The sequence below is a fragment of the Oryctolagus cuniculus genome, chromosome 4, assembly GCF_964237555.1.
Source record: "Oryctolagus cuniculus chromosome 4, mOryCun1.1, whole genome shotgun sequence".
Classification (NCBI taxonomy): Eukaryota; Metazoa; Chordata; class Mammalia; order Lagomorpha; family Leporidae; genus Oryctolagus; species Oryctolagus cuniculus.
This window is the reverse complement of record NC_091435.1, coordinates 44,619,092-44,625,923: the sequence shown is the minus strand read 5'-3', so window position 1 is coordinate 44,625,923 and position 6,832 is coordinate 44,619,092. Positions and strand designations below refer to the sequence as shown.

At 35.2% G+C, this 6,832-nt stretch overlaps 1 pseudogene; it reads right to left on the bottom strand.

Annotated features, from left to right (window-relative positions):
• Window positions 1-1,481: 1,481 nt before the first annotated feature.
• LOC100346299 (small ubiquitin-related modifier 2 pseudogene) lies at window positions 1,482-1,769 on the bottom strand (annotated as a pseudogene).
• Window positions 1,770-6,832: the final 5,063 nt, after the last annotated feature.

Below are 6,832 nucleotides of genomic sequence, written 5' to 3'. Positions count from 1 at the left end.
AAAGTTAAATCATTACATGCTGTATTCTCCAAGTACCCATAAAGAAATATATATGTGTATGTACATATATACACATATTCCTTTACTAAAAATCTAATTTTAAAAGATATATTTTATTGCTATGCATATCAGGTACATTTTAAAACATATTAATACCTTCAAAAACTATCTTCTATAATGACAACAACAAAGCATTATAAGGGTAACAAGACAGTTGTAATGCATTTCATAATTGAACTTTAAATTACTATATCTCACTGAGGAAGCAAACTGATCAATGTATTTTGTTCATTTTCCAGTTGTTAAATTTTGATTTCTTGCTGCTGTGGTCTGAATGCCTATGATTTGGAGTGTCAATATCTGTACATTTTCTAAGCTTTTAATGACCAATTTAATAGTGTGAGGAGCTGAGGGCTGTGGAAGGCAACTAATCTGATGGCAGTTGTTTGATAAAGGAGATCAGTGCCTTTATAAAAGAGGCTCCAGAGAGCTGCCTTGCTCTTCCCCATGTACAGACCCAGTGTTAAGGCCCCATCTGTGAAGCAGGGGGTGGACCTTCACCAGATATTGAACTTGCTGGCAATTTGATCTATGACTTCAGAGCCTTCAGAACTGTGAGAAACAAAGTTCTTCTCTTTATAAGCTTCCTAGTCTAACGTGTTTTGTTATAGCAGCCCAAACGGACCAAGATGTATTTTCAGTTTTCCTTTTCTTTTTTTTTTACTTCCTCTGAAATCTTTAAACCAAAAAGTGAATCGATTAATTTCCACAGACTCAGTCAGTATAATATAGTTTGCACAATAATAGAATCTTGATATATAACCACCGCAGCAACAATTAACATTCTTTTATTTTCATTTTAAACAAGAAGTTTATTTAAACAACAAGACGCATGAATTGAAAGGAAAACTATCTAGGATTCATTTTTTTTAAGAGTAATTTACCCCTACTTAAAGACAGATTGCCCTACATGTAACAGTTACGTACAAAAAAGTTATAAAATTGTCCTTGGTTTTACAATGATAAATGAAAAACATTAAAATTCTCCAATCAAACAAGGTATGCAAGGATTTTTATGTTGTTGTTTTTGTTTGTTTGTTTAAACAGTGAGAGCAAAATAACTTACTAGAATATAAAGTTAAGAGCTGAATGAGCATGCCACTCATGGAGAAAGGGGGTATTTTCACAGAACCACTATTTTTCCCCATTCCATCTCCATTTGATGTCAATCCAAACATACTATTGGCCATTTAGTTTAAAAAAAAAAAGGAAAGAGAAAGAAAAGAAAAAATGCAATACGATTGTGCACATACACCAGTTACTTTATGTACAATAAAGGAATGGGGAAGGGGAAATGAAAGACTAGAGAAAACTGTGCTGCAGTAGTCAGGATGTGATGGAACCCAATCGCAGTTTTCTAGTCAAGAATGTGCTCTTGGTCTGCAAGGACAGAGTTCTGGAGTAAGCAGCGGGTTCCCTTTTCAGTAGACACTGCCCATCTGCTGCTGGAACACATCAATTGTATCTTCGTCCACCATTTCCAACTGTGCAGGTGCGTCTGACTGATTGATTGGCTGCCCATCAAATCGGAATCTGATCTGCCTTATTGACAAACCCTGTCATTCACAATAGGCTTTCATTAGTTTACTAAGTGGTATACGCCTCTTAATCTTAAAGTGCACCACAGAACCATCCTGCCCCGCCACCTTCAAATTAATAGGATGGTTGTTCTCAATCTTGACTCCTTCCTTGGGCTTTTTGTCGGCCATGGCGAGCGCCGGAGTCTCTTCAGTTGCCACTTCACAAAAGAGGTACCAGGTCCACACTGAACGAGCACACAAGCAGCACCAGGAGCAGCAGAAGAAGGAGGTGGCAGCAGTGGACCCATTGACATTCTGATTTCATCCACCACTGATGCTGGAGGTGGAGGTGGGGTGGGGTGGGGTGGCTTGGAAGTGGGAGCTGGTCATGACAGGACTCTTTGCTCTGCAATACTCAATTCATATTTTCATATTGACAATAATCAAATCTTTCTTTTGCTCCTCTCCTTCTTCTCTTTTGGGGTCACCAATAAAACTAATTAGTGAGCTATTTCCAAGTTCTTCCAATGGTTTAGATACAACTAGGAAAAACTACATTTTGTTGGTTAATTTTGTTTGTCAACCAAGTGGGCCAAGAGATTCTTGAATATGTGATTCGACATCAGTTGTGTGTGTGTGTGTGTGTGTGTGTGTGTGAGAGAGAGAGAGAGAGAGAGAGAGAGAGAGGCAGATTAGCATTTGAATTTGTACTCAGTAAAGCAGGTAGGTCTCCACAATGTCGGGGAGCATCCTCCAATCCATTGAGAGCTTAAGTTGAATGAAAAGGTAGAAGAAGGTTGAATTGTCTTGGTTTGAACTGGAGCATTGGTCATTTGGCCTGATACTTCTGGTTTTGAGTCCTTCACATTCTGGAATCTATACCATTAGCCTTCTGACTTTCAGGCCTCTAATCTAAATCCCTGTTTTTCTTGGTTTTCTGGCTTGGGAAGAACAGAGTGTGGGTCTTGTCAGCCTCCATAATCACATATACAAATACTATACATGAAATTTTCTATCTATCTATCTATCTATCCTGGCTAATATATCCATATTTCTTCTCCTAGAATATAAAGTCTGTCCTCAATTTACTCTCCTTTTAATATTACCCTAAGACTAAAGTAAAATATTTACAACCACTCTGAATATATCCCAAAGTTATATATATATTTTTAAATTTTTACTTGTAACAAGTCATCTGATATCATGTTTCATTGCCCTTGTAACCAGTGTCAATGTTGCCAAGTATCATTTCATTGTAGTTAAATATTTCTCTGATGTTGATGACTTCATTATCCAGTTTCAGTTTCTTATATTCTAGTTTCTTTAGATTAATTGGGTAGATCACATTGCTTTGAGTATAGTGGACAATGTATGTTCTGTCTTTCAAAGCCCCATTTACTTTATTATTGTATGTAATGGGATGACTATGTTGTCTCAATAGACTACTGTTCTCAAAGAATAGAATATGAATGCATCGATGCAAATCCATCTCCCATCCTGCAAAATCAACTAAATTGAATGTTCTACTAATGAAGATCCGATCATATCATCTGTAAGTACTTATAAATTCATTAAATTTAACCAATGGAAAAATTACAGAAGTCATCACTTGACAGCACATGAACCATTAAATAATCTTGGTTGATGTATCTACTGTGTTTAGTACAATGCACTTTGAGTTATGTGAACTAAGCTTCAAGTTCGGGGTACAGCACCTTCACTGTACCTTGAAAAAGTATTCATCATTGCTAAACTTCAGGTTTCCCAGACACAAAATGAAGAAATTAAGATCCACTAGATTAAAACATATACAGAGAGATGCAGAGTAGAAGTCAGAGGGAGGACTTGTGTTTCTTATATCACAGCTGAGGCTACTCTTCTTGAAGATTAGTTTCATACTTCTCCTTGGATTTAGAAATTCCTTTAATCAAGACAACAGTAACAATAAGAACTTAATCACAGCACACTAAACATGTAGGTTCTATTCTAAATATTTTTAAGAACAGGATATTGATTGGCTATAATAGTGTCTAATAGAGGATGTAATCATTTCAATTCCATGAAGAAAGAAGTTGGAGCAAAGAGGGGTTACGGACCTTGTTTGGGTCATTTGAAAAGAAATATCAGAATGAGACCTGAGCTAGTTCTTAACAATCATGACCATTTCCTTCAATACTGGTATCCTTTCAGTACACGTCACTGCTATCTTATCTTGCTGGAATTTGGTTTGTGACACTGCAGTCAGATTTCTTCTCATGTATATCTCACACACAGTATTTAAAGCATCTTTGAAAAATGGAAGGAGTGGTGTGGACATTTGGCCTGGTGATTAAAGTGGCTGAATCTCATATTGGAGTGCCAAGGTTCCATCCTCATCATCCATCTTTAGTTTCCTGCCAGTGGAGGATTTGAGGAGCAACGGTAATGGATTAAGTAAAAGAGTTCCTGTCACCCACTTGGTAGATCTGGATTGTGTTCTTGGCTCCAGGTTCAGCTCCCAGTCTGGGGCATTGTGGCCATTTGGGAGTGAGTCAGCAGGTGGAAGATTTTTATTTCTCTCTCTCAAATAGATGCATAGAATATTTTTAATGGAAAGAGTGATCACAAGCAGTAATAATTCCACTAGCAGTGGTGATTATTATTAGTAGTAAAATTGAGTCATTTACTCTGCGGCCCAGTAATATACGTCAATATCTAAGAAACTCTGAATTGCTTAAAAGCAGGTTTTTATTATGCAAATTTAAAATGGTATTGAATGATGAACCAACTACAACTGTATAACAACAAAACGGTGAAAAAGATAACAGCATAAAATAACTCAATAAACTGAATTTAGATATCACTATATGTATGAACAGATATGATTGCATACTTTAAGAAAAACTGTCAACACATAGAATAAGAACTAAATCAACTAAGTCTTAACTTTAAAACTGTTTCAACAAGCATTTTGCTTAGTTTTTATTTCTTCTTTATGTTTTCCTTAAATTAATGCAGAAATTCTTATACTTAGAGAGAAATGTACTATAAATTGTTGCCCTAAATGTGACAACACATTTGCAAGTTATTAATGCGCTTATTAGAGAAACATTCTGTATTTTCTTTGAAAATCTCATGGTGCTTTTCTCTTGTTAAGAAAATCTTCAACCTTTTGCCTTAAGCATTGCTTTTTTTGGGGTGATACAATCCCAAAGAGCTATGGTGATGAACAATTTTAATAGAGAGTATAAAAATACCTTTTTAAAAGGATACACTCCAGTGGAAATAATTTATTTTCCAACAGACAATTTTTCTGTCTCCTTGGTTTTTTCTTCAAGATCAAGCATGTACATCTCACTTTGCCTTTGGTGCTCTCCATTATGGTGTGCAGAATTTTTGGTCAATCCAGTCAAGAGTCACAGCTTACCAGCCAAGAACTGCAGAAAAGGTGAACACACAGACCGCAGACATGCACACACACAGTAGTGCCATGAAGTTAAAGATATCTAGGATATAATGATTTTGAAGTGTTTACTGTTATTTTAGACTTGATTACTCTTTCAAATACTAAACTATTAATACTAGATTATTACTCTACTTCTGATGATAGGTTTATCTATGAGTACTGCAAAAATATAAAACCCCATTATTATCTGATTTACCTCAAACTTTATCAGTCAAGAAACATATCATTTATGAAAAAGAGGCAGAATGAAAAGAAGGTAGCATATTTGTAAATTAAAGTATATTTGAATTAATAAATAATACTATAGCCATTCTCCATTCCTTCTCCAACATCAGTGGAAATTTCTTCCCTCTATCTTCTCCAATCTTCTCCTTGCTAGCTACATAGCATTTTACTATAATTTGCATATATGTGTACAAGTTTATGGAAAAGTGCTTTACAAAAATTTTATACATGCCTTTCAAAATTGTACTGCACCAAAATACATTTAGTTTTGAATTCTGCTTTCCCAAAAACTATTTGAAGTTCTCTCATGTCTATGTGTAAGTATATGTGCATGTGTGTATAATGTATTTCCTTTAAGCACCTCCTTGCTTTATGATAGAACATGGAAGAAAACTTTAAAAATTTTATAGGACTCTCATAAACACTTACAAAATTAAAGTGAGCTTAACAATTTGAAGAATTTCAGGGCATCCTGAACGAAGTACCCTAAGTGTGTATTCAAAAAACTTGACATTCTTTACAAAGATATAATATTCAACCAATATTTAAAATTTTATTCTGTAGTATATGTTGAACTTTTGTGACAAAGAGGAGTTTGCAGAAATCTGAATATAGACTTACCATATTATCCAGCCATCCCACTCCTGGGAATTTACCCAGGGGAATGAAATCAGCATATGAAAAAGTTATCTGTACCCCATGTTTATTGCAGCTCAATTTGCAATAGCTAAGATAAGGAATCAGCCCAAATGCCCATCAACTGAAGACTGGATAAAGAAATTATGGGATATGTATATCAAGAATACTGCATGCAGAAAAAAATAAAATCCAGTCATTTGCAACAATATGGATGAAACTGGAAATCATGCTTTGTGAAATAATCCTGTCCCAAAGGGACAAATGCAATACGTTCTCCTTGACCTGTGATAACTAATGGAACACCTAAAAGGCAATCTGTAGAAGTGAAATTGACACTCTGAGAAGCAATAGCTTTGAACAGCTCACCCTTGTCTGGATTATTGAGAAACAGTTTTTTTCTTTTATTTTTTCCATGCTATTTGTTGAAATCTTCACTTAACATAGAGTTAATCATATATGTATAAAGTTAATTGAAAATATATATTAGTAAAAATTAAAAAGAGATAAGAAAGGGAGGAGGAAGAAGGGTGGGAGTGTATATGGGAGGAAGGAGGGCAGGGTGGGAAGAATCACCATATTCCTAAAGTTGTAATTATGATATGTATGAAGTTTATAACTGGAAAACTGTATAGTTCTGCATACATTCCTATGGACGTACTTTTCTCAGGGTACAGTTTAAAAACTTGCCATGGGACCCCAAATTCCCTTAAACTGGGTAGTAAAAATAGCATTTTAAGTGTTAAAATGATCAGATAGATGGGAGTAAGTGTTAAAGTGATCATATACATAATATAAAGTATTAAAGTGATCACATAAATAGGATTAACTGGTAATAAAAAGGAGTGAATGCTCCAACTTGGGAAGCAGCCCATACAGCAGACTCATAGAATGACAATCACTTTAAGTAGCACTCTGAAATCAGAATCAGCCCATAAGGCATTCT